At 38.3% G+C, this 27,117-nt stretch overlaps 2 pseudogenes across 2 annotated transcripts in view; one reads left to right on the top strand and one right to left on the bottom strand.

The window, feature by feature from the left end:
- The window catches only part of LOC311623129 (small ribosomal subunit protein eS27-like), a 249,116-nt pseudogene that overhangs the window by 44,809 nt on the left and 177,190 nt on the right, over positions 1 to 27,117 (top strand). The window lies entirely within an intron of this gene.
- Positions 1,887 to 26,890, bottom strand: LOC311623128 (replication protein A 32 kDa subunit-like; annotated as a pseudogene). The gene is made up of 3 exons (XR_014797054.1): positions 26,784 to 26,890; positions 7,975 to 8,091; positions 1,887 to 4,070 (listed from the first exon to the last, which is right to left on the bottom strand). The product of XR_014797054.1 is annotated as a replication protein A 32 kDa subunit-like (transcript).

Consider the following 27,117-nt stretch of genomic DNA (forward strand, 5'->3'; position numbering starts at 1 on the left):
TCTGGGTACTGAGTTCCATTTACTAGTATTCCATTGTCCTTGTATTAGTTATCTATTCATGTATAACAAATTACCTCAAAATTTAACAGTTTAAAACAGCAACAAATATTTATTAACTTGCAATTCCATGGGCCAGGAATGCAGAAAAGACTTAGCTGAATGATTCTGGCTCAGAATCTCTGATGAAATTGCAATAAAGTCATCAACCAAGACTGAACTGGAGCTGAAGGATCTCTTTTAAACTCAGTCCATGTGGTTGCTAGCAGGCTTAACTTCCTCATGGGATGTTGAATAGGGTCTCAATTCTTCATCGCACCATGTGGGCCTCTCCATAGGATTGCTCCCATCATGATGCATCATGACAGCTTACTTGCCAAGGAAGAACAGAGGGAAGAAGGTAGGGGGAGGGGAGAAGGCAGGGAGGCAAGGAAAGATATTGGAGGGTGGATAAGGAAGAGAGAGGAAGAGAGAGAAGCCTCAGTTGTGTGTTTTTTTATAATACAATCCCATATTCTATTTGTTAGAATTGAGTCACTAGATCTAGCCCACAGGATTACACATAGACACTGAATATCACAAGGCAGGAAGCTGCCTACTTCAGTTGTGAATACCATCTTTCTATAAATGCAGTCTAAGATTGTATGATGATTTTATGCCAATGGTTCATGTTGAGATTCTGGTCAATTAAAACAAAAAATTTCTTTGTTTTACAAGTCCATTGATTTTATACTTAATCCTTTGAACTTTGGGGCAGAAATTATCTCTGACATTTTATTTCATGTGTCGCTAATACGTTTTTTAAAAATCACCTCCTTTAAATTATAATTTAAACCCCTGTTGAAAGAATAGGGGGTCTGTTAAAACACAGTTTCAGATATTCACCAATTTACTTTAGTAACTCCTGCAATATCTCCTGGGGGGCTAGGGGACTTAAAGTAGTATCATGAGTAACTGCAATACCTTGCTGAGTCTTAGAGGTCTCCTAAAAAACTGGATAAGCATTCTTTATTGAATTAATTGATAACTATAAATAAACTGTATTTATATTTTCTTTCAATGTGAGTACCTGAGCCTTGCAGTAACTGAATAAAAGTTAATGTCTACTCTACTTTGTTTCTTTTTTTTTAAATATATTTTTTAATTGATTTTTCACAGAGAGGAAGGAGAGAGGGATAGAGAGTCAGAAACATCGATGAGAGAGTGTCATCTATCAGCTGCCTCTTGCACTCCCCCAACTGGGGATGTGCCTGCAACCAAGGTACATGCCCTTGACCAGAATCAAACCCGGGACCTCTCAGTCCGCAGGCCAACACTCTATCCACTGAGCCAAACCCGTTTCAGCTACTTTCTATTTCTTTGAGATACTGAAAGTCACTGTTATTTGTGACTCCCCCAAAATCTTATTTTTCTAACCCAGATGAAATGAAGTTAATATTAGATATAGTATCCACTTGGAGATTCATCCTGTACTCATTTGCTTTCTAATTAAAGTGTTAGTATAAAAAGAGAATATACACCTCTAAAAAAATGATACAGTAGCCAAGATTTCAGGTTTGGTCCTAGTCAAGGCACACACTTAGGTTGTAGGTTCAGAGGCAGCCAATCAATGTTTCTCTATCATAATGATGTTTCTTTCTCTCTCCCCCCTTTTCTCTCTCTATAACATATCATCTCTCTCTCTCTCTCTCTCTCTCTCTCTCTCTCTCTCTCTCTCTGTCTCTCTCTCTCAAAGCAATCAATAAAAAATTTTAAATGACACAATTTATAATTTTTAGACTAAAGCACAGTTCATTACATTTATCTATCAACAAGTGAATCTAAAAATCAAGTGAATTAAAAATCTGAGGAACAGAATAAACTGGTGAATATAATAGAATCAGGGGCATAGAAAGGGAGTGGACTGATAATTCTCAGGGGGAAAGCGGTGTGGAGGTGCGAGAAGAGACTGGACAAAAATCGTACACCTATGGATGAGGAGAGTGGGGGAGAGGTAAGGGCAGAGGGTGGAGTGGAAACCAGGTGGAGGGGAGCTATGGGGGGAAAAAAGGACAAACAATTGTAATAATCTGAAAAATAAAGATTTATTAAATTTAAAAAAGAAAAGAAAAAAGAGAACAACCAAAGGACTTTTATGCATGGATATTAACATAAACAATGGACAAAGAAACTGGGGGCTTGCCTGGGATGGGAATGGCTAAGGGGGTGGGGGGAGTCAATTGGGGAAAAAGGAGACATATGTAAAACTTCCTATCTAATAAGAGGGTAATATGCAAATTAACCACCACTCCATCACAAAAGATGGCAGTGCCCATAGCCACAGATGGTGGCACTCAGTCCTCTCAGCCCTGCTGGAGTCCCCCAGTCCCAGCGGGGTGGCCACTGAGGGTAGACAGCGTGACTGACCTGGCCGAATGCTTGCTTCATTGCTGCGGCAACGAGGCAAGTATTCCACACCTGGCCATGGATGGGCCTCTGGGCCGCGGAGAGCCTCTGGGCAGTGGGCGCAGAGCAGCCAGACCATGCAGAGAGCTACTGACACACGGATTCGTGTGCAGGGTTACTAGTTAGACAATAAAGGAAATTAAAAAAAAAAAAAAAATAGGTTCTTTTGAAATGGACTTAATGAGTCAAAGGGTATACATATTTAAAATTAAATAATCAACACTGAAAATCACCACCCAAACCAATCGTAACTTTTTTTTTTTGCTACTACAATAATATAACTATTTTATTAAACACATGGATGTACTTACTTTGTACAAAACACGGTGACATTTCTCTCCTCTGCCACACGAGGCCACCACTCTAGAACTTCGTATTTACCAAAACACTTGGCGGCAGCCATGACAAGTTGAAAAGTGCAATTCTGAAAGTAACACCACATAACCAAAATGGGAACAAAGCCAGGCAGAAGTTAGATTTCTTGGCTAACTCTCTGCTGACAGACCCTAATCGTACTCAATAGGTAATATTTTAAGAATAGAGATTCCTGAGTATTAATACTGCCCAACTAGCATCGCTCTCCACTTCTATCTATCCAGATGGTATTATAACTACCTAATTTGTAACTTAAGAAATTCCACTTTGGCTCACATCCCTAGGAGTTGCCTGTCTCACGTTGAATTTCAAAATAATAGAAGAGCAGTAAAATGATGTCAATTGAGACATTTTAGGGATGAAACCTACTTTCTAGAAGTCAACTGTTCAAAACATATGCACAGCTGGACACAACAGACTGAGAAAATAGGTCCAGCTGGAAAATATGTTGCATACCAATTAGATCCAGTTATTCTGCATCTGTGGATTTAAAATGATCATCATCCACAGTGGAATAGATGTGTCGCTCATTGCTTAGAAAATCCACAGCTTGCTTGATTGAGGCTAAAGGCATGTGTTAAAGCTGGTTCTTGAGATCGTGAAAGTTCAATCCTTCAGGTCTTGGGCAAGCCTTAATTAAATTCAGCACCTGGTTTTGGGCCACAGTGAGGCCATTTGTTGTTATGAGGCTTTTCCCACCAAAGCTCCCTGCTTCACCCATTCCTGGATTGCTGAGGGCTGGCTGTTAGCTTTGGTCAGCATCATGTGTGCATTCACTACTTCCAGAATATGTGCAGTGAACTCATTCACATCCTCCAGGGGCATGATCTTAAAGGCCACCAGGCTTTTTTTGTTCTGAAAAGATCTCAAATGGCCAGCCACTTTCACATACGTTTCTGGAGGAACCACAGTGTTTTCACCACTGGCATCATCTGTGTCAACCCACTGGAAAACATCCATGGGTGCAGCTGTCATGTCATCTATTTTGTAAACAATGTTGGTTGGAGCCTTCTCTGCATGTCTGATTATCCCCACAATAGTGACCTGTGATATGTCAACACTTCCAATTCTGAACACTTCATCAACCAGAGTGGCAGAAAGCAGCTGAGATATGGTACAGGGTACAATACGCTGGGCTCGGGATCTTGATATCCTCTCGGCCTGAGACGGTGTGGGCGATCCAAAGCCTCCGGGGGACTGCGTGTAGCCACCAGCTCCCCCAAAGGTGGAGCTGCCATAGCTCTCAAATCCACCTGGTTTTAAATAACAACTGTGTTAGCATCTGAGCTGCTTCCCCAAGCTTCTGAAAGAGCCACAGTCCTCCTCCCCACTCCACTCCCGCGCCCGAACCCTCCCAGCGTGTCCCTAAGCTTCCCCACAACCCATCGTGGCCGCCAATTGAAACTTTTTATTCTCCCAATAAGATGAGAGTGCTTATTTCCAAACACTCTCTTCCACACTGGATATTATCACTCTTTTAAATATTTCCCAATCTGAAAGGAGGAAGATTTCTTGTTGTTATACACTTCCTTAACTGTCGGTAAAGTTAAGCATCTTTTCACAGATTCATTTTTACTTCTTCCATGATTCATCATAGATTCATCATCAGTGGAATTCTCATCTACACTTTCTAAGGAATTGTGACAAATTTTATAATCGGTAACTTAAACTGAACCTAAAGCTCCTAAAATGCCTCCCCTTTTAAAAGTTTTGAGACAGAGACTGCAGTCTTTGGACGATAACTTACACTTGGTTTCTTTTTTAAATCTCTTTGATGGTTTGGAAACAAATTGGTTGCAACAATAAAGATGAGTGCTAATTTTGACTCTACCCCCAGTCACTGGCAAATGATGAGCTATTACTTTAATTGTATCCTTCACCTCTTCAAGCACATGTAGAGAGCTCTCTAGAAGCAATTGTTTCAATGCAGAGAACAGTACTTTAGGGGAAACAAATGTGTAAATCATGGGGAAATATTTGAGAGTAAACTGTGAATTTGGATATGACTAATCATTGCTGACTATTGATATTTTTCTACATATTTAAAAAATATGTTTTTATTCATTTCAGATAGAGAAAGAAAGAGGGAAAGAAAGAGATAGAAACACCGATGAAAAAGAAACATTGATCAACTGCCTCCTGAATGCCATTACTGAAGGTGGAGCCGGAAACCCGTTATGTGCCCTGATTGGGAATCAAATCTGTAACCTCCTGTAACCCATTGAGCTACACTGGTCGGGCTCTATGTACTTCTTATATTGATTCTGAATATATTTCTAGAATTAAGAGTTCTGTTAAATAAGATTCTAAATAGATAATAAATCTAATTACTTTTATGTTGAGATACTTTATAACTTACAAATTATTCAATTCACCTTTTTAAAGTGTAGTAACTTTATGTATACTCAGAGTAATGTACCATTATCTAATTTCAGAACATTATTATCATCCCCAAAACAACTCCATACCCATTTGTAGTCACTCCTTATTCTTTTGTCTTCTCCCAGCCCCTGACAAGATCAAAGTGCTGGCAGATTTGATTCTTGGTGAGGGACCTCTTCCTGGCTTATAAATTCCACTTTCTCATTGTATCCTCCATAGAGAGAGGAAGCTCTAGTGCCTTTCCTTTTCTTATAAGGGCACTGATCCCATCATGGGGGCTTCACTCTTGTGACCTTACCTAAACCCAATTACCTCCTAATATCATCACACGAGGGGTGAGGGCTTGTACATATGAATTTGGTGGAAACACAAACATTCACTCTATATTAGGACCCAATAGCAATATTCTATTATTTGGATACTAGAGGCCCAGTGTACGAAATTGTGCACCAGTGAGGTCCCTCGGCCTGGTCTGCGGGATTGGGCCTAAACCAGCTCTCCAACATCACCTGAGGGGTCCAAGATCATGAGAGAGCACAGGCTAAGCTGAGGGACCCCACCTGTGCACAATTGAGGCTGGGGAGAGACTCGGGAGGTTGGCCAGCTGGGGAGGGACTGCAGGAGGGCTCGAGGGCATGTCTGGCCCATCTTACTCAGTCACAGCCAGTCAGAACTCAGCAGCAAGCTAACATACTGATCGGAGTGTCTGCCCTCTGGTGGTCAGTGCATGTTATAATAAGCAGTTGAGTGGACTTAGCATATCATTATCATATTACTCTTTGATTGGTTGAACGGACAACTGGATGACCAGTCACTTAGCATATTAGGCTTTTATTATATAGGAGGACACCATTCCTTAGTTGACAGGTATGTGGACTGTTTCCACTCTTTTTACTATTATAAGCACTTGTATACAAGTTTTTTGTAAACATGTTTTTCATTCTCTTAGATTTATAATTAGAAGTAAAACTGCTAGTTCCCAAAATAGCTCTATATTTAACTACTTGAGGAACTGCCAATGTGATTTTCCAAATTTCTGCACCATTTTACCATCCTACCAGCAATATATGAGGGTTCCAATTTCTCCAAATCCTCACCAACACTTGTTATTGTCCGTCTTTTTCATTATAATCATCCATCCTAGTGGGTGTGGAGTGGTGTGGTAATTCATTGTGGTTTTGATTTGTATTTTCTTAATAACTAATAATGCTGAGCATCTTTTTGTATGTTTATTGGTCATTTGTATATCTTCTTTGGAGAAATGTCTCTTTAAATCTCTTGCCCATTTTTAATTTGGGTTGTCTTTTTATTTATTTACTAGAGGCCCGGTACACAGATAGGATCCCTAGGGGCCTTCCTTCATTCTGTGCCTCCCCCTGGTGGTCATCAAACATCATAGTGAACAATCGAACTCCTGGTTGAACTCACAAAGGGACACTTTGCATATTAGCCATATATATATATATATATATATATATATATATATATATATATATATATTAGCCATATATATATATTTTTTTGTTTGTTTGTTTTATTTTTGTTTTGTTTTTTGTTAATCCTTACCCCAGGAGGTTTTTTCCACAGATGAGGGAGTAGAGGGAGGGGAAGAGAGAGGAACACTCATGTGAGAAAGACACAATGATTGGTTGCCTCCCTCGCACACCCTGACTGGGGCCAGGGATTGAGGCTTCAACCCCGGTACATGCCTTTGACTGAGAATCAAATCCAAAACCCTTTGGTGCTTGGGCTGCTGCTCTAACCACTGAGCAGTGTCAGCCAGGGCAAGGTTATTTGTCTTTTTATTATTAAGTGTAAGAGCTCTTTATACAATCTGGCACCTTGGCCAGTGTGACTCAGGTGGTTGGGTGTCTTCCCATGCACTAGTCAGGGCACATGCTAGTATGCATGAGGCAGCCTATTGATGTTTTGCTCTCATATAGATGTTTCTTTTACTCTCTCTCTCTCCTTCCCTTTCTCTCTCTCTCAAAAAAAAAAAATCAAATAAATAAATAAGTAAACAAACAAACATTCTGAATACAAGTCCATCAGATTATGATTTACACCCATTATTATTTTCTCCCATTCATTGGGTTGTCTTTTAACTTTCTTAGTAGTGTACTTTGAAGCATAAAAGTCTTAAATTTTTTAATAATAAATTGCTTTTTAAACAAGCCATTGTAGATCTGGATTAAGAATGGTTTTGTAACACATAATGAATAGTTTCATAGAAATCTAGAGCAGATAGGAAAGTAATTCAGGAGTATATTACAAGGAGAACAAGAGAAACTAATTGATAATTGAGAGAAAAAATATTTTGATGGGTAGGAAATTAAATTTCACATAGTTAATATTAAGAATAAAGGCTCTCTAATATATTTTGACTGTTTTCATATGTGTAAATGCACATAAAGCAGATTGCAAGAAACTATTTTACGAACACAAACCATAGAAAAATCTGTGGTTACCCTTAAACCTGACTAAATGAAACTGAAGGGAAACAGAGTTGATTACTCAGGTTAATGGGGTGGTGTCTATAAATGACAAATGGCTATATTAAATAAGTTATTACCTTTATATACTGAACTATTGCTAATGATATTTTCATTAAATAAAAGTTGCTCTTGAAATAAATACTTCTGGTTAATTTTTCCTCTCTCTTAATAATCTTTGGTAGTTAAACAAAACAAAAAAAACTAAATTCAATATGCATCTGAAACTTTACAACAGTTCATGCAGAGCATACAAAGTTAACAGCTTATAAATTCTCCTTACCTCAGGAAAGAAAACAGGCATAGGAAATATGAACCACTGTTGTGGTCACTCCTGTTAAAATACTTCTCCGTGTACTTTAGGCTACTCATTTCTTCGTTGTAAATCCTTTTTATCATGCTGTAAATAAACATGAAGACATGGAAAGTCAGAGAAGGAATGGCTCATGAATTCAGGTGGTCAGGTGAGGGGAAGCTCTTGAAGGTAAGTAGTCCCTTCAATTTGTCAGTAACACAGGCAACATGATGGGCAATATTGAGTCAGAAACATATTCTAGCAGTGAAAGGAGATCAGAACTCAAGCAGAGTTTAAGTAACACATAAGCTGGATCTTAATACCTGCGAATTTTTAATGTTTTCTGTTAAGAAAAGAAATTCTCAAACCTGGCCTCAATCTGCAATGGAGGTCAGTGGCTACAAGAAAGAGAACAGCAGCTTTTGACATAAACTAATCCTGACAACATATTAAGGGCTGGGTACCTGAGAGGGATTCTAAAATTTTGAAGCCATGTATATTCTCCAGAGGGCTCTCTAATGACACTGAAAATACAGGAGTTTATAGGAAGCATTTTAGTAGCCCCTGGGGGAAATCAGTGTTACCACATGGCACTAACATTCAGTAGATCAATTACAATGCTTTGGCTGTAAATAATTAATTAAACCAGTAATACTCAAACAATAAAGAACTTTATTGTCATCTAACAAGGAAGTTCTGAGGTAGGGCAGTGTTGATAGATGCAGTTGCATAATAATGTCATGGAGCATGGAAGGTTCTACCATCCCCTTTACTCTGTCATTCTTCATCCTTCTGGTAACAACTTCATTCTCAGGCAAAAGAAGGATGGTAGCAGAAATTCTTGGCATCATAGCTCAGACATGTCAACATCCAGAGAAAGAAGCCCATTCTTAAGAGTGAGAAAGTATTTTTTAAAATATATTTTTAATGATTTCAGGGAGGAAGTGAGATGGAGAGATAGAAATACCAATGATGAGAATCAGCAATCAACTGCCTCCTGCACGCTCCCACTGGGGATCCAGCCTGCAACCTGGGCATGTGACCTGACTGTGAATCAAACCATGACCTCCTGGTTCATAGTTTGATGCTCAACAACTTAGCCACACCTGCCGGGTGTGAAGAAGTATTTTTAAGAATTCTAGCACAATTGATCATTTGACTAATTTGGAACTAATTACTGGTTAGGATAATAGAATAATCATGATTGCTTTAGACCAGCCATCAGGGGTGCATTAAATGTCAGTCAATTATTTATACTCAATACAATTTTGCTTTTGTTATAATTTCCTTAGTTTTCCCTTAAAGTGACTATAAATTTTTATAAGTGCTAATCATTGATTGATATCAGTTAATCTTTTTGCTCATCCATTTTGGTAAAGAACTTCCCTATCCCTTTCCCCAAAGCAATGAAGCCATAACTGAGGTGGTACTGTCCCTTTGTAATAAATAGATTTATCTGAGTATCTGGCTAGTAAAATAAATTTTTTTAAATATATTTTATTGATTTTTTTTTTACAGAGAGGAAGAGAGAGGGATAGAAAGTTAGAAACATCGATGAGAGAGAATCATCCATCAGCTGCCTCTTGCACACCCCCTACTGGGGATGTGCCTGCAACCAATGTACATGCCCTTGACTGGAATCAAACCTGGGACCTTTCAGTCCACAGGTCGACGCTCTATCCACTGAGCCAAACCGGTTTTGGCTAGTAAAATAAATTGATAAAGTGATGAAAAATGTCTCAGAGATAAATAAATTCACATTAACTATGGCATACATATATGAACAGTTTAATCACATGTAATTCAGTATGATTAAGTTTCAGAATTAATGGTATAAATACTTATGATTGAACTCCAGGGAATACAGGTGTGAGAGGGAGCACTGTGACCTGTCTTGATCCCAGAAAGATATTTACATTATACAATGACACTTGAGCTTATCTAGCATCATAATAAAGACCACAAAGACCAAGCAGTTGAGGGGTGATAAGTAGTAGTTCATTTTCTCTAGATTACAACTGGTATTCTTTCAGGTGCAGAGTCACACTGTCCCTGACCATCAGCAGGCAGGGGTGAGTCCTGACACAGATGTGACAGGGAGAAGCCTAAACCTTTCTCTTCTTTCAGAAGAGATTAAGTAAGTTCAAATCCCACCAAAGATCACTTTTTCTAGGCATCTAACTTCACCAGCAGATTTGTCTTTATTCCTGGCAGGCCAAATAATGGTGTTGACAGAGCTGTGAACTATTAAGCCATGCAAAATTCCTGAATGAAAGCATCCAAAAGAATTTTTTAAAGGGGGGTTATTTTTTTACATGTGTTAAAGAGGAAAATCTCTGAAGGTTTTCAAACTTTTCTGATCATAATTCACATGGTGACCCAACACACACACACACACACACACACACACACACAGAGTTCTTAAAAATTTAAATAAATGCTTTTAAAACCATGAATTTTCTATTTCATTTCACTTAAAAACAAGTGCTGATTGACACCTACTAAATTGATTTCATGACCTACTAATGACCTACATATTGGAAAACATTGTTCTGAGGTAAATGGACAGGGAAATCCTGGCCCCCTAATATAAATCACCTCTCTGTTCCTCCTTAACAGGCAGTGGAGGAAAGGACACCTCAACATAGACAATGGTGAGAACTGCCTGGGCTGCTTAACCCCAACTTCGATGTCCCGAGTTTTACCTTCCTGTTTGGAAGCTCACAATCAGTGCTGCCACCACCAGGCTGGCCTCATCAGGACCTACTTCCAACGTTTAGCCTGTGGCCTAAGTTGGACAGAGCTCTTCTTTTCTTTGCTTTTTTTTTTTTTTTTTTTTTTAACTCCCTGTAGCCTAGTTAAACCAGGCTGAAACATTTAAATAAGATTTTACCAAAGGCCTAGGGATAACAAGAGGGAAATAAACAAAAAGAGTAACATGAGCCTAGATAATCTTTTGTTTCGATAACAAAAGCTTTGGTGCCGAGGCTTTCTGCAGAGATGACTTTTCTTTTTCTTCCAAGAGGACCTTAAAGTGACTTCTCAAGTAAACAAGAATGACTCCCAGTCAAACACCTTCAGTCCCCACTCCTGGCCCCTCTAGTGTCTGGTTTCTTGTTTCTGATACTTAGCACAGTGAAAGTCCAGCTCTTTGGCAGAGGCCCTCACCCCCTACCTCAGGAGTGTCACCTTGCTCTGTGGCTTTATCCTTCTCAGACTGTGATGTAACAGTTCATCATTCTTAGAAGAGATGTACATAAGGAAGTCTTTCTGTGAGTCCCCAAAGAACTGATTAAAATAAATATGTTCAAATTTCCAGAAAGCAGTAAACTTACGCTGGCCCTTCTGAAAGAAAACTGTGATAAGCTCTAATGGAATAGAGACCCGATCAGAGCAGCAAACACAGCATGTTTCTCAGTTTTAACTTTTTTTCCTTAAAAGCAGAGGCTTGCTGAAACCAGTTTGGCTCGGTGGATAGAGCGTCGGCCTGCGGACTGAAGGGTCCCGGGTTCAATTCCGGTCAAGGGCATGTACCTTGGTTGCGGGCACATCCCTGGTGGGGATGTGCAGGAGGCAGCTGATTGATGATTCTCTCTCATCGATGTTTCTAACTCTCTATCCCTCTCTCTTCCTCTCTATAAAAAAATCAATATAATATATTTAAAAAAAAAAAAAAAAAAAGCAGAGGCTTAGGAGTCAGGTGTGAAGTCCAATTCTCCTCACTTTAAAAGGCAAGCTTCTTGTTCTCTCTGAACCCTGTTTACCAATCCATAGATGGACCTAAGTAGTACTCACTTCACAGGGTTGTAAAAAAGGAGTAAGTGAACTAATAATAAAAAAAAAATGTAGAATTCACTTAGCAAATGATCAATAAATGACACCTGCTACTTATCTTAGGCCAGTTGGAGATAGACTAAGAAAGCAAATATTATCAACTTCTTGCTTAGCAAAAAGCAATTTAGGCTGCCCAGTATTTCCTGGTCTGATGTTTTCCCCCGGAGAAGCTCTAGATATGCATATATCTCCAAGGATACTACTATTTGTCTTCTAGTCTGGTAACTTCTGCTATAACAGAAAACTGACACAAAAAGGAAGGAAGGAAGGAAGGAAGGAAGGAAGGAAGGAAGGAAGGAAGGAAGGAAGGAAGGAAACTGTCTATAGGCACAGTGCATATAAAAGAAGACAAGTCCTAGCTGGTTTGGCTCTCTCTCATCATTGATATATCTCTCCCTCTCCCTTCCTCTCTGAAATCAATAAAAATATATTCAAATGAATCATAATAATAAAAGGCTAATATGCAAATGGTCATCACACCATGACACATAACAACCAATCAGCAGGAACCTGAGGCTGCTCCCCCAGCCTGGTGGGGCTTGACGGGGGTGGGGCTGGCTGACCCTGGGTCTTGCCCAATGGGGGTGGGGGCCGGCCAGGTCTGGGTCTTCTATGATTTCAAAGCATGAGTGGGTGGGTGGGTGGGAACTTGATTCTGGGGCAGTGCACCCAGACTCTGATAGGAGGGAGATTTTCATAAACATTTTACTAATTTTCTTTCATCTCTTACACTTCTGTTATAGAGAAAGGGCAAATGGCAATATTAAAATATTTCCTTATAGTGCTGCTATAAATATTATGGGCAAGTTTTTGTTTGAATATCTGTTTTCAACTCTTTAAGTTATATACCTAGGAATGGAATTGCCAGATTATATGGAGACTCTGTCTAACATTTTGAAAAACTGCCAATCTGTTTTGTAAAGTCACTGCACAAATTAATATACCCACCAACATGTATAAATGTTCTGATTTCTTAATATCCTCACCAACATTTGTAATTATCTGACCTTTCAATTATAGCTATCTTATTGATTGAAGTAATATCCCATTGTTAATTTTGATTTGCCGTTCCCCTAATTACTACTGATGACATTGTTTTACATGTGCTTCTTGCCATTTATATATATTTTCTTTTTTTTTCTTTTTAAGAAATCTCCACTCAGATCTTTTGCCCTTTAATAAGACAAATGGATAATGTCTTACTATAGTGTTAATAGAATTCTTTATATTTTTTATATTGAAACCCCTTAGCAAATATGATTTGCAAATATTTTCTCCCATTCTGTGGATTGTCACTTTGTTGGTAGTGTCATTTAAAGCTAACAAGTCTTAAATTCTGAAGAAGCACTATTTACATATATGTTTTCCGTTTTTGTATGTGCTTTTGGTGTCACATCTAAGAGTCAATTAAAAAAATTTGAGGTCAAGATTTACCTCTATTTTTTCTAAGTGTTTTATAATTTAATAAATTTATATCTTTGGTCCATGAGTTAACTTTTATATATGTATAAAGTAAGGATCTAATTTCATTCTTTTGCATGTGGCTATCTAGTTGTTCCAGCACCATTTGTTTTTTTTTTTTTTTTTAAATATATATTTTATTAATTTTTCACAGAGAGGAAGAGAGAGGGATAGAGAGTTAGAAACATCGATGAGAGAGAATCATCCATCAGCTGCCTCCTGCACACCCCCCACCGGGGATGTGCCTTGCCCGGAATCGAACCCGGGACCTTTCAGTCCACAGGCCGAGGCTCTATCCACTGAGCCAAACCGGTCCCGGCTCCAGCACCATTTGTTAACAGAAATATTCTTTCCCCATTCAATAGTCTAGATATTCTTGTTGAAAATTAGTTAATTATAGACACATGGGTGGGTTTGTTTGGGGTTTTTTTGTATTTATGCATTTATTTTGTACTTACTCAAATTTATCCTGTTTTGATGCTACTGTAAATAGAATTGTTTTTTAATTTCATTTTCTGATTGTTTATTGCTAGTGTATAAAAATATAACCGCCTTTTGTATACTGATCTTATATCCTAAAACCTTACTGTACTAGTTTATAGCATTGATACTTTTTTGTGGATTTCTTTTGATTTTCTATATATAAGATCATATAATCTTATGAATACAATTTTACTTTTCCTTTTCCAATCTGGATGCCTTTTATTTTTATCTTTCTTGCCTAATTTCATTGCTAGAACCTCTGTCTAATGTTGAATGGAAGTAGCAACAGTAAACATCCTTGTCTTAGTCCTAATCTTAGGAAGAAATAACCTAGTCTTTCACCATTAAGTATACAGTTAACTGTGGGGATTTTCAAAAATGCTCTTTATCAGGTTGAGGAAGCTCCCTTCTATTCCCAGTTTGTTGTGTTTTTATCATGAAAATGTTTTGCATTTTGTCAAGGCCTTTTCTGTCTTTTTGTCTTTTTTCTTGGTCAATCTAGATAGAGATTTGTCATCTATTGATCTATTGAGGTGATCATGTGGTTTTGCTTTTGGGTTGGTATGGTGTATAACATTTATTGATTTTTGGATATTAAGCTACGTCACTTTCCTGAAATATATCCCATTTGATCATTGTGTATAACTTTTATATGTTATTGAATTTGATTTGCTAGTGTTTTGTTGAGGATGTTCCATCATAAGAGATACTGAGTTTTAGTTTTCCTTTTTGTGATGCTTATCTAGTTTTGTTATCAGAGTAATACTAGCCTCAAAGAATGAGATGGGAATGAAACAGCAAGAGTTTGTGACAACTCATTTAGGGGAAATGATGATCATAGACTGATGAACAAGAACAGCATCGATCAGACTGTCGGGCCTCAGAGGGAAGGTAGGGGAAGGTGGGGATAAGGGAGAGAGACAACCAAAGGACTTGTGTGCATACATATGAGCCTAACCAGTGGTCACAGACAACAGGGTGGAAGCATGCGTGGGGAGGGGTTTGGGATGGGAATTGGGGAGGATGAGGACAAATATGTGATACCTTAATCAATAAAGTAATTTTTTAAAAAGTTTATGACAAATTAGTGTGAATTCTTCTTTTAAAAGCTTGATAAACTTTACCAATGAAGTTATCTGAGCCTTGTCTTTGTATGGAAATAGATTTTTAGTACCAGTATATTTTATAGGTCTATTGCGTATTGAGTCAGTTTTGTGTCTTTATTTTGTCTAAGTTATCTAATTTATTGGCATATAATTGTTGATAGTATTCTTTATAGTTCTTTTTACTTCTGTAAAGTCAGCAATAATGTCCCCTATTTTATTTCTGATTCTAATAATTTGAGTCTTTTATTTTTTCTTGATCAATCTAGATAAAGGTTTGTCAGTTTTGTTGATCTCGTCAAAGGACCAGCTTTTGTTTTCACTTATTTTCTCTACAGTTTTTCTATTCTCATTTTATTCATTTCCTCTCTTATCTTTATTATTTCCTTTATTCTGCTTGCTTAAGATTTAGTTTGCTCTTCTTTTTCTAGTGTCTTAAGGTAGAGGTTATTATTAAAGATCTTCCTTTTTTTAATATATTTTCAGCTATAGATTTTTTTTTGTTCCTCTTATTTGTTTTTTTTCCCCCTCTTATTTTAGTGCACAAAAAAGGGAGTGTGTATGTTTCAAGAATGGTAGTCTGAGTTGTTCCCTAGCCAGTATATTCTGGGCTTCCAACACAATGTTTAATATTTATAAGCACTTCTTTACTTTTATCTCATAAGTTTTTTCATTGTTGTACTTTCATTTTCATTTATCTAAAAAAAATTTAAATTTCGTGTTTTTTTCCTCCTATGACCCTTCTGATGTTAGGAGTGTGCTGTTTAAAATTAAATATACTTGAGTGGGTCCTCACGCACAGCGCACTTCTCTGAGCTGTGGGGCTTGCATCAGGGACTGGGCTCAGACTTATGCAAAAATAAATAAAACATACTTTTGAGTTTCCCCAAATTCTTTCTTATTGATTTTTAATCTCATTCTATTCTTGTTGTGGGACACATTTTGTATTATTTCTATCCTCTGAAGTGTATTTAGGTTTATGTTATGGTTAGTCTATCCTGGAGAATCTCTTATGTGCACTTGAGAAGACTGTCTTCTGCTGTTGTTGGGTGGAATGCTTTTAGATTCCATTGGACCTAATTGGTTCATAGCACTGTTTTAAGTCTTCTATTTCCTCACCGGTCTTCTATCTAGTTGTTCTATCCCTTTTTATCTGTAAAAGCATTTTTTGTTAACTGACTTTGACTATTTTTTCTGATATTAGTACAGCCACTCTAGCTTTCTTTTGTTGTTTGCATGATATACCTTTTCCACTCTTTTACAGAAAGTAAAAAAGATAGAAAAATCTTAAAATCTAAAGTGTAGACAGTATAAAGTTGGATCTTTTTCTTTAAATCCAGTTTAACAATTTCTGCCTTTTGATTAGGTTGGTTAATTCATTCAGATGTAATGTTGTTGAATTGGATTTGCACTTGCTGTTTTTAAATTTTCGTTTTCTATATGTCTCATGTGTTTTTTGTTCCTCTAACTTATTTATTTTTATTTTTTTAGTGCACAAAAAAAGGAATGTATGCTTAAAAAGTGGTAACCTGAATTGCTCCCTAGCTAGTACATTCTGGGCTCCCAACCAATGTTTAATACAGTATTACAGATACTAGATGATAAATACAGCAGTCTTGCCCAATGAGACTTTTTTTTTTAAATAAGTTCTTAAAAGACAATCTATCTATCTATCTATCTATCTATCTATCTATCTATCTATCTATCTATCTATCTTAATCCTCACCTGAGGATATTTTTCCATTGATTTTTAGGGAGAGTGAAAGAGAGTGGGAAATAGAGAAAATTGATGTGAGAGAAACACATCGATTTGGTTGCCTCCTGCACGTGTCCGGACCAGGGCCTGGGCTGGGGAGGAGCCTGTAACCACGGTATGTGCCCTTGACGGGAAGGCTGACATTCTATCCACTGAGCAAACTGGCCAGGGCTTTCCCAGTGATTTTTTAAAAAATATATTTTATTGATTTTACACAGAGAGGTATTGAGAGGGATAGAGAGTTAGAAACGTTGATGAGAGAGAAACATCGACCAGCTGCCTCTTGCACACACCCCCACTGGGGATGTGCCCCCAACCAATGTACATGCCCTTAACCGGAATCGAACCCGGGACCGTTCAGTCCCCAGGCCGATCCACTGATCCAAACCGGCTTCGGCTCCCAGTGATTCTTAAAACATGGATCCCGGACCAGCAGAATCAACATCATCTGGGACTCAGTCAGAAAGAAAAAGTTAATCTCTGTAATGAAACTTGGGGTTGAATTCCTGTTCTACACTTACAGCTGTGGGATTTGGGACAAATCACTAAACTACTGAATCCTGTTTCTTCATTAAATAATCCTACCCTACAGCATTGTTGTGAGGACTAAAAAAGACTGAGGTAATGTAAGTAATTCTACTCCTTGGTAAGGGCTTCCGTAAAATTAACTTTGTTTGCTATTGCCATAATATACTACCTTTTTCCTCAGTAGTTCCAGTGGCTTAAGCACTTAAACCACTTCTCACTTCAACAATTATTAGGAAGGAAACACGAAGAAACAGAAACAGGAATTGTAAACATAAGATTGTTTGGTATTTCAGCAGAGAAACAGAAAATTCAGTCTGAGCTCATCTTTCAAGGTGCTCAGAAAAGTTTGGTGACAATTTAGTATTACCCTGGATGCTTGTGTATATTCAAGGCCTGAAACCATAGCATTTTTTTTTTTTTAAAATCACTGTTCTATGTATTTGTTTTTTAATTTCTACTGAGATCATGGCAATAATCTTGTGAGGTGGGCAGGGCTACTAGCATTACTATCTCCATTTTATAGGAACCTATAGATCAGAGGGATTAAGTGACTTGCCAGAGTTTACAGGACTAGTTGGTAAGGAAGCTGGGCTTGAAGCCACGTCAGTTTTTTGCAAATTACATAGTATCTAAGTTTTTGAGGAAGTCTCAAATAGTTAGGTAATATTATTGAATAAATACATATCTTATTTACAAGTAAAGATCTATTGCAATGAACACCACTGTAAGAGAACCTACGTACTTAAAAGGATCTCTATGCTATTTAAGGGAAGACTATGCTATTTGCAATACTGATTTTGGGAGAAGAGGATAGAAGTGTGCATGTAGCCGGAACCAGTTTGGCTCAGTGGATAGAGCTTTGGCCTGCGGACTGAGAGGTCCCAGGTTCAATTCCAGTCAAGGGCATGTACCTTGGTTGTGGCACATCCCCAGTAGGAGGTATGCAGGAGGCAGCTGATCAATGTTTCTCTCTCATTGATGTTTCTAATTCTCTATCACTCTCCCTTCCTCTCTGTAAAAAATCAATAAAATATATTTTTTTTAAAAAAGAAAGAAGTGTGTATGTGGATATTAATTCTGACCAAAAGTTTAAACAATATGCATAATGTTTTCAAGGGCTTTGTAATCTGTCTTGACTATGCATGGGTTTTATGGTAATACATACATTGCTATTTTTTAAAAAAATATTTTATTGATTTTTTACAGAGAGGAAGAGAGAGGGATAGAGAGTTAGAAACATCGATGAGAGAGAATCATCGATCAGCTGCCTCTTGCACACCCCCTACTAGGGATGTGCCTGCAACCAAGGTACATGCCCTTGGCCGGAATCGAACCTGGGACCTTTCAGTCCACAGGCCAATGCTCTATCCACTGAGCCAGAAACGGTTTCGGCCATACATTGCTATTTTACTGTACTATTTGAAGGTGTCACTGAGTAGAATCCATATATAGATTAGGCAACGTGTAAGTAAGTATTTGGGTCTGCACTACTCATCTCCTTAGCACACTAAGATTCTTGAAGGCACAGCCGATGTTTTATTTTCTAAAAAATATAGAATGGTTCATGAATTTGTGCATCATCCTTTCTCAGGGGCCATATGTGCTGCCAAAGCAAGCGCCACAGCCTATGTTTCTTTCACCCATTTTATAGTGTCTACTACTAATTAATGAATAAGTACATAAATGAGTAAATGAATACAATTTCTTTACAATTATCTTTTGTTTACTCCCCATTTTGTCAAAAAGCACTTTTTTCTATACCTGACCCTTGAAAGTCAACTTTCCTCTGCTGTCAATAAAAAATACTGTATATCCACCCAAGTCCAGACTATATTCCTTCAAGATCCTTTCTTCCCCAGACCACCAATTTATCCCTTAAGTTACAGGTCAAAGTGACTCTCATAGTCATTTGGACCTTGAATATGGTAGGGTCCCCCGAACTGTTCACATAAATTTGCTTATAACCATTTCCATTATCTTACTCAGTTCTTATTAACCAAGCTTCTGATAAAAATACAAGGTTCTTTCTGGTGCTTCCCTTTACCAAGATTTTTATTTCTGCAGAACCTTCCATGTATCTATTATAGTATTTCACATTATTAAAAGGATGAACTTTATGATTAGCCAGTTAATAAACAATAAAAAATAATAAAAAATAAATATCTATAATTCTTATTTATATGTTGTAAATGTAGTGCTAATAAGTGGCTGTTGGAAATAAGTTCCCTTTTTGGGTAAAAGGATGAGAGTAGGGTTATGGAAAAAGAGAAAGGAAGAACTTTTTTTGAGCATCTACTTTATGTGATGTACTTACTATATTCACAAAAAGCTTACAATTAAGGCAGACAGAGAGTAGTTGTGCCTAAATATCCATTCTTGGAAAGTAATAGAAAAAAAATTTTTTTTGGAAGATTTTGAGTTTTACAGCAAACCATATTGTATAGACCTGGGGCTGAGTAATGGAATTTTTGGTGGGCACATTGCTATCTAACTAAGCTTTACATTTTCCAGCCTCTCTCACAGCTAGGGTCAGCTAAGTGATGTGGGTAGAATGGGGGTGTGGAACTTGTGGCTTGCACTGCTCAAGGTAAGCAACAGGCCCTCCTCTTTGCTTTCCTTTCTCTGCTTGATTACATGTTGACTTTTCATCTTGGGCCACATGGATAAGAGCAACACATTATGGATGGGAATAGAAGCAATAAGACTGAAATAATTAAAATCTAAGTCTCAACACTGTGGAGTCTATACATCAGCCCTGGACTGTATACACTTAGTCACATAAGTAAGAAAGAATTCCTATCTTGTTTACGCCACCATTATGTAGGTCTTTGTTACAGTTTCTGAAGAAAGTTGTTTAACTCCCAGTGCAATCGATATGAGTAGCCTCTCTGAAGATGTGCAACATGTCAACCTTGGACTGAACTTCCAACTAATAGAATAAGGAAAAACAAATTCAGAAAGATTAAAAACTTCTTAAACTACTCTGTGGTAAGTTAAGAATAAACCAGATCTAGCCAAAACCGGTTTGGCTCAGTGGTAGAGCGTCGGTCTGTGGACTGAAAGGTCCCGGGTTCGATTCCGGTTAGGGGCATGTACATTGGTTGCAGGCCCATTCCCAATAGGGGGTGTGCAAGAGGCAGCTGGTTGATGTTTCTCTCTCATCGACGTTTCTAGCTCTCTATCTCTCTCCCTTCCTTCTCTCTGTAAAATATCAATAAAGTATATATATATATATATATATATATATATATATATATATATATATATATATTTTTTTTTTTTTTTTTTTTTAAAGAATAATCTACATGATACCAAACAGTGACAATACTAGATTCTAGCCCTCGGTTCTCACTTTGTGAATTGTTGACCAAATGGACTCTTACAGTGGGAGGAAGGTGGTTTCAATTCCCACCTCAAAACAACAATGGCTGTATGGGTATTGGAAAAACAAAGAAAGGCGTCTCCTGTTTGTGTGCCGTACTTAGTGATAGTAATGGTAATAAGGAATCTAATTTGATTGTACCATTATACATGTGTAATGACACCAATATCACTGTGTATAGATTTAATCTCGGTTTTCCTTCCCAATTCTCTTGCTCTGTCTCCTGGAACAAATTCCTTCTTCCTATCTGCTATCCCCAACAAACCACCCAGGAAGGGGTAGGCAGAAATTATTCCAGTAAGAGCAACACTTGACATTTAACAATGTTAAGGATAGAGAGATGTTGACATTAATGTGAACTGGTATTTATTTTGGAGAGAGAGAGAAAAAGAGAGCAAATAGTTACCGAGTACCTACTATAATATTATATGCTAAGCCCTGTTCCAGGTGTCTAAGTATATTGTGTCATTTAAACCTTCATATAACCACAGGAGGTAGTAGGTATTGTTTAAAAAGGAGACAACAGGCCCAAAATGGAGTAACCTACATCAGCAAATCCATATTTAATACTTAACATAATTGCAGTTTCACTTTCCCAGGAATCTAACTTTTTTTTTTTAATATATTGATTTCAGGGAGAAAGGGAGAGGTAGAGAGAGCTAGAAACATCAATCAATGATAGAGAATCATTGACCGGCTGCCTCCTTACACACACCACACTGAGGATCAAGCCCACAACTCAGGCATGTGCCCTACCTGGGAATCAAACCATGACCTCCTGCCGAAACCGTTTTGGCTCAGTGGATAGAGCATCGGCCTGTGGACTGAAGATTCCCAGGTTTGATTCTGGTCAAGGGCATGTATTATACCTTGGTTTCGGGCACATCCCCGAAAGGGGGTGTGCAGGAGGCAACTGGTTGATGTTTCTCTCTCATCAATGTTTCTAGCTCTCTATCCCTCTCCCTTCCTCTTTGTAAAAAATAAATAAAATATATATTTTTAAAAACACACACATGAGCCGGGACCGGTTTGGCTCAATGGATAGAGCGTCAGCTTGGGGACTGAAAGGTCCCGGGTTCGATTCCGGTCAGGGGCATGTACCTTGGTTGCGGGCATATCCCCGGTGGGGGTGTGCAAGAGGCAGCTGCTCGATGACTCTCTCATTGATGTTTCTAACTCTCTATCTCTCTCCCTTCCTCTCTGTATAAAATCAATAAAATATATTTTAAAAAATAAATAAATAAATAAAAACACACACATGACCTCCTGGTTCATAGGTCGATGCTCAACCATTGACCCACACCTGGAGGGCAAGAATCTAACTTTTAACCAGTCAACATGGAATTACCTGGTCAGCCCTACTGAGATAATCTGCCCAGCAGATCTCTTCAGTTTCTCTTAGGAGGATAACCTTTCTTGAAATAAAGCACTCTTTGCTAATAATTTCCCTTTTCCCTGCCCCTTTTGCACCTTTAAAAACTCCTAATTTACTTGGTTGAATTTTTATCATTCAACAGTATTCACACTTTCTGGTAAGGAAAAAAAAAAAAAAAAGACAATATAAAGTCACACAGCAGGTGACAGAGCAGTGATTTGAAACCAAGTCTGACTATAAAATCCATGTTCTTTCTACTACATCTTGCTGCCTTTAAACTTTTTGAAGTCCTTTCAAAAAAATGCATTTTTTTTAAAAAGTAATAGATTTTTATTGATTTCAGAGAGGAAGTGAAAGGGAGATAGGGACATCAATGATGAAAGAGAATCATTGATTGACTGCCTCCTGCACGCCACCTACTGGGGATTGTGCCCACAACCTGAGCATATGGCCTTGGCCAGAATCAAACCCCTTCAGTCTGTAGGCCAATACTCCATCCACTGGGCCAAATGGGCTAGGGTGAAAAACTGCATTTTCTAATTTTCAAATACATTCTCCAGCAGGCTACCTCGGGTTTCTTAAATTAGTGAGCTCAAATGTTCTAAAGAGCAGAAAGAGAGCAAACTCGTATTTGGCAGCCTTTTTTTAAGCCATTGCTTGAGTCATAGTTGCTAATGTCCCTTGACCAAAACAACTCCTAAGAACAGCCCAGAATCAGTGTGGGAGAGGACTGCACAAGGTCATAGATACAAAGAGTCAAAAAAAAAAAAACCGGGGGCAATAGGGCCATGGGAGGTAGGTTGCATATTTTAAACTAGGCTTAGAGTTTTCAGGGCAAGGTTGGATGAAAGGATAAAGCTGCGAGTAAGTACAGAGTTTTGGTGAGAAAACCATGGGTTTCAGCTGAGAAGGATAGGAAATGAGATCAGGAAGTATTTATGGGAGAAAATAATTAATTCTGGAACCCTTCAACGTGTGTGGGAGCTGCTCCCAAACCAACAAGCAATTCTGACACACTCTGCCTACAGACAGTGTGAGATCCCACAGGTGAAGGGCTCAGTTCTACCAGCCTGCTGCTTCGCTTCAGACGCCAATCTCAAGTCCCGGTTATCACCTGGCCTTCAGAGAACTCAGAGAAACATTTTACTTACCACATTTCTGGCTTATTATTATAAAAAAATATAATCCAGGAACAGCCAGATGGAAGAGATGCATATGGCAGGTATAGAGAAGGGAGCTCCTAAGCCCTCTGAGGGCACCACTCTCCCCACATCTCCATGTGTTCACCAATCCCGAATTACAGCTTTTTAAAAAATAAATATATTTTATTGATTTTTTACAGAGAGGAAGGGAGAGGGATAGAGAGTTAGAAACATAGACGAGAAAGAAACATCGACCAGCTGCTTCCTGTACGCCTCCCACCGGGGATGTGCTGGCAACCAAGGTACATGCCCTTGACTAGAATCGAACCTGGGACCTTTCAGTTGGCAGGCCGATGCTCTATCCACTGAATCAAACCAGTTGGGGTGCAAATTACAGCTTTTTAAACCTCCTGGGTTGCCCAGGAAGCCTAATGCCAAAAACTAAAAAGACAAACCCCCTTCCCACAAAACAAAAAAACACACCCAAAGTTAAATGCCTGCGGGACTCTGTTTCGCAGGATATGCAATATTCTTTCTGGAGAGGGTATCTTCATCCTAGGCCTCAAAAGCAATGGCCAGTACACAAATATAATTAGGAACTCAAGGAAGCTAGACTTTCATGAGGGAGAACCAGCACAAAGATAGACACTAGAAACCGTCTGGCAGACTTCAGATACTGGAACTATCATACAGTGACCATAAAACAATTATGCTAACTGGGTTTAAATCTATATTGAAGATACCTGCAAAGAATAATAAACTACAGCGATAAAAATGAAAAAAAGAACTAACGGAACTTTTAGAAATAAATAAAAAAAAAGTAATGAAAATTCCAACATTGGATGGATTTAATAGATTAGTCACAGATGAAAAGAAAATTAATGAAATAGTGCCCGGCCAGTGTGGCTCGGTGGTTGAGCATTGACCTAGGAACCAAGAGCCCAGGTTTTGGGCTCAGTCCCCAGTGAGGGGCATGCAAGAGGCAGCTTACCCATGATTCTATCTCTCTCTCTTTCTCCCTTCCTCTCTGAAATAAATATATATATATATATATATATATATATATATATATATATATATATATACATATATATATATTTTTTTTTTTTTAAACAAAGAAATGTTGACACTTTACTAGGTCTGATAGATTCTGACATTTTCCTATTACATTGTATTCTATCTTAATTTTGAAATCCTTAGATGCTTGGGAACCAAGAAACTGATTTTACATGCCCATGCTGTCTTTTTTTCAATATACGTAATTTAAACTGATGATTGCTCCATTTAATGTAACAGTGCAGGGAAATAAGAATTTTTAAAGCTTTTATTATAAAGCAAAGTTGAGGATTCAAATATATACATCTGACAAATGCCTTAGGAGCTAAGGCCTAGGTGCTGGTGTTGCTAGAATAAAGCAAGTGCAGCTGATTTCATTGTCTCCCCAGTGGCTTTTTCGCTTTGGTGCAGAAAGAGGAATTTGACCAGGAAGAAGACCAGTTTGGTCTTTATGCTGGGTTATGTAGCCTCAGAGTCTATAACATTTTCAATTGGGAAACTTTAAAACTAGTGAACTGCCACTTATAAAATAAACTTAGTCAAGGTAACTAAAAGTATAGAATTACTACAGAGTTTATTAGATTCAATATTATATTTAGGACTCACTGAATTCTACTGGTCACTAGTTTTCACCAGTCTGTAATTAGACAAAAATAATGTCTACAGCCGAAACCGGTTTGGCTCAGTGGATAGAGCGTCGGCCTGCGGACTGAAAGGTCCCGGGTTCGATTCCGGTGAAGGGCACGTACCTTGGTTGCGGGCACATCCCCAGTGGGGGGTGTGCAAGAGGCAGCTGGTCGATGTTTCTCTCTCATCGACGTTTCTAACTCTCTATCCCTCTCAATTCCTCTCTATGTAAAATCAATAAAATATATTTTAAAAAAATGTCTACAGAATTTTTCATAAAGCTGATTTATTTAAAAGGATTGACTTTTTGTGGTGTTCACAGAAAAAAATAAAAGGGCCCACCTTTCAGAGGATCTGTTTTTTACTTTTATTTGGGGGGCGGGTGTCTAAATAATTTTAGAATGAGATGATGCTGATAGAAACAAATGGCAGTTGTTCTTTGTTTTAAATTAAAAAATTGCAGTCTTATTGGTTCCCATAATTATTTTGAAAATCTGGATGGATTCATAAAGTTCAAAAATTGGGATCAGCACGTATATCATCTAACTCTTTTTAAAAAATATATATTTTATTGATTTTTTACAGAGAGGAATGGAGAGTTAGGAACATCGATTAGCTGCCTCCTGCACACTTCCTACTGGGGGAGTACATGCCCTTGGCTGAAACTGAACTCGGGACCTCTCAGTCCACAGGCCAACATTCTATCCACTGAGCCAAACCAGTTTCGGACCATCTACCTCTTATGTGTTCATCCAACAAACATTCTGAGGGCCTATTATGAGCTAAGAGATGGAGCACAAACATAAAGAAGACTGCACTGTGTGCTCATAGGGAGAGGGGGATGAGTGGAATCAGCAGTTACTAAGAAGTTAAGTGGTGCTAGGTTTCCTGGGAGCTGTCTGGGGGAATCCATCTCTCACTGAACAAACTGAAGCTGAGCTGCCTTGAAAATGCACAGGTAATTGCCTGCTGGTGAGGAAAAGGAATGAAGGCAAGAGAAAACCATTTTGTTCAGGGAATTTTTAAATCGTTCTAGATGCCTGGTGTTGGGGTACCTGGTAAAGGCTAAGATGTGGTGAGGATGAAAAGGGTGAGTAGGGCTGGATAAAGGCGTGCTTGTAAGCGTGGCTAAGGACTTTAATATTTTTCGTTTTAATTGTAGTGAGAAAAACAAAACAAAAAAAAACACACCTAACATAAAATTTACCATCTTAAGCATTTAAGTGAACAGTTCAATAGGGTTAAGAACATTCATATTGTATTCTTTTTTTGTGTGTGAACATCACGAAAGGTCAATCCTTTTAAATAAATCATATTGTTGTGAAATAAGGATTTTGACACTATTTTGTAAATAAATGAGATGAATGGAATTATTGAAAGATTTTAGGATAGGGTTGGAGATTCCCGAAGATTTAAAAGGTGGGGTAGTAGGAGGTAGGGGATGGAGGCTAAAAGTACTGGAAGGGATTATAGGATTTAAAGGCTTGTGGGGTGTTTTGAGTGGGGATGTTTGTGGTTTGGTCAGAGGGTTTTTTTGTTTGGTTTTGTTTTGCAGGAAGGAAAGTAAGAGAAGGAAAGTCAACATATCCAAGCCTGCATGGGCCAGTTTTCCAGAGGCTTCACACTTAAAGCTAATCAGCCATCTCCAGCCAGGATAGACTTTGTTAAACCCCTACAATTAAAACAATTTTTTTTACTAGTTGCAAAAATTTAACAATTTGATTTCACACTGGAACCATAGTCCCTCAGGGAACCACTTAGCAAAATTCACTTAAAAAGTAACACCTCCTAACTCTCCCCCCCAAAAAAAAAAACAACTATGTATCAATGTATGAGAAAAGTATACAAATAGGTGTACGGCTTGATGGATGCTCACAAAGCTACCACTCCTCACTCATCAGCACCCATATCAACAAATAGAACACTACCTCTGAAGTTATACTCATTTAACCCTACTAACCATCTCGTGAGGTAGATTATATTACTATGTTCATTTTATCATTCCTTTTTCTCTTTTTTACTTTTTTTTTTTTTTTTTTTCTTAACTGACCTGGAATCGAACCCGCAATCTTTTGGTATACGGGACGATGTTCCAACCAACGGAAACACCCAGTCAGGGCTCTTGTCTCCATTTACAATACCAGGCCACTAGGCTAAGTATTGTAAACCAGCTTTTGAGCCTGGATCTGCCCATTCAAATTCCAGTGCTCTGGAGAAGAAACAGGTTTAAAGGTGAGATGGAGAGTTCGGTTTTGAACGATGTTGGTTGGGCGCCAACTTCCACGGAAACTTAATCCCGGGCATCAGAGCCTCGAAAACCGCCGTAACCCAAAGCCCGCACCCCGGCCTGCCGCGGCCCCGCCGCTGGAGCGCAGCCTCCGAGC

Source organism: Pipistrellus hanaki (assembly GCF_964339955.1).
Source record: "Pipistrellus hanaki genome assembly, chromosome: 5".
Lineage (NCBI taxonomy): Eukaryota > Metazoa > Chordata > Mammalia > Chiroptera > Vespertilionidae > Pipistrellus > Pipistrellus hanaki.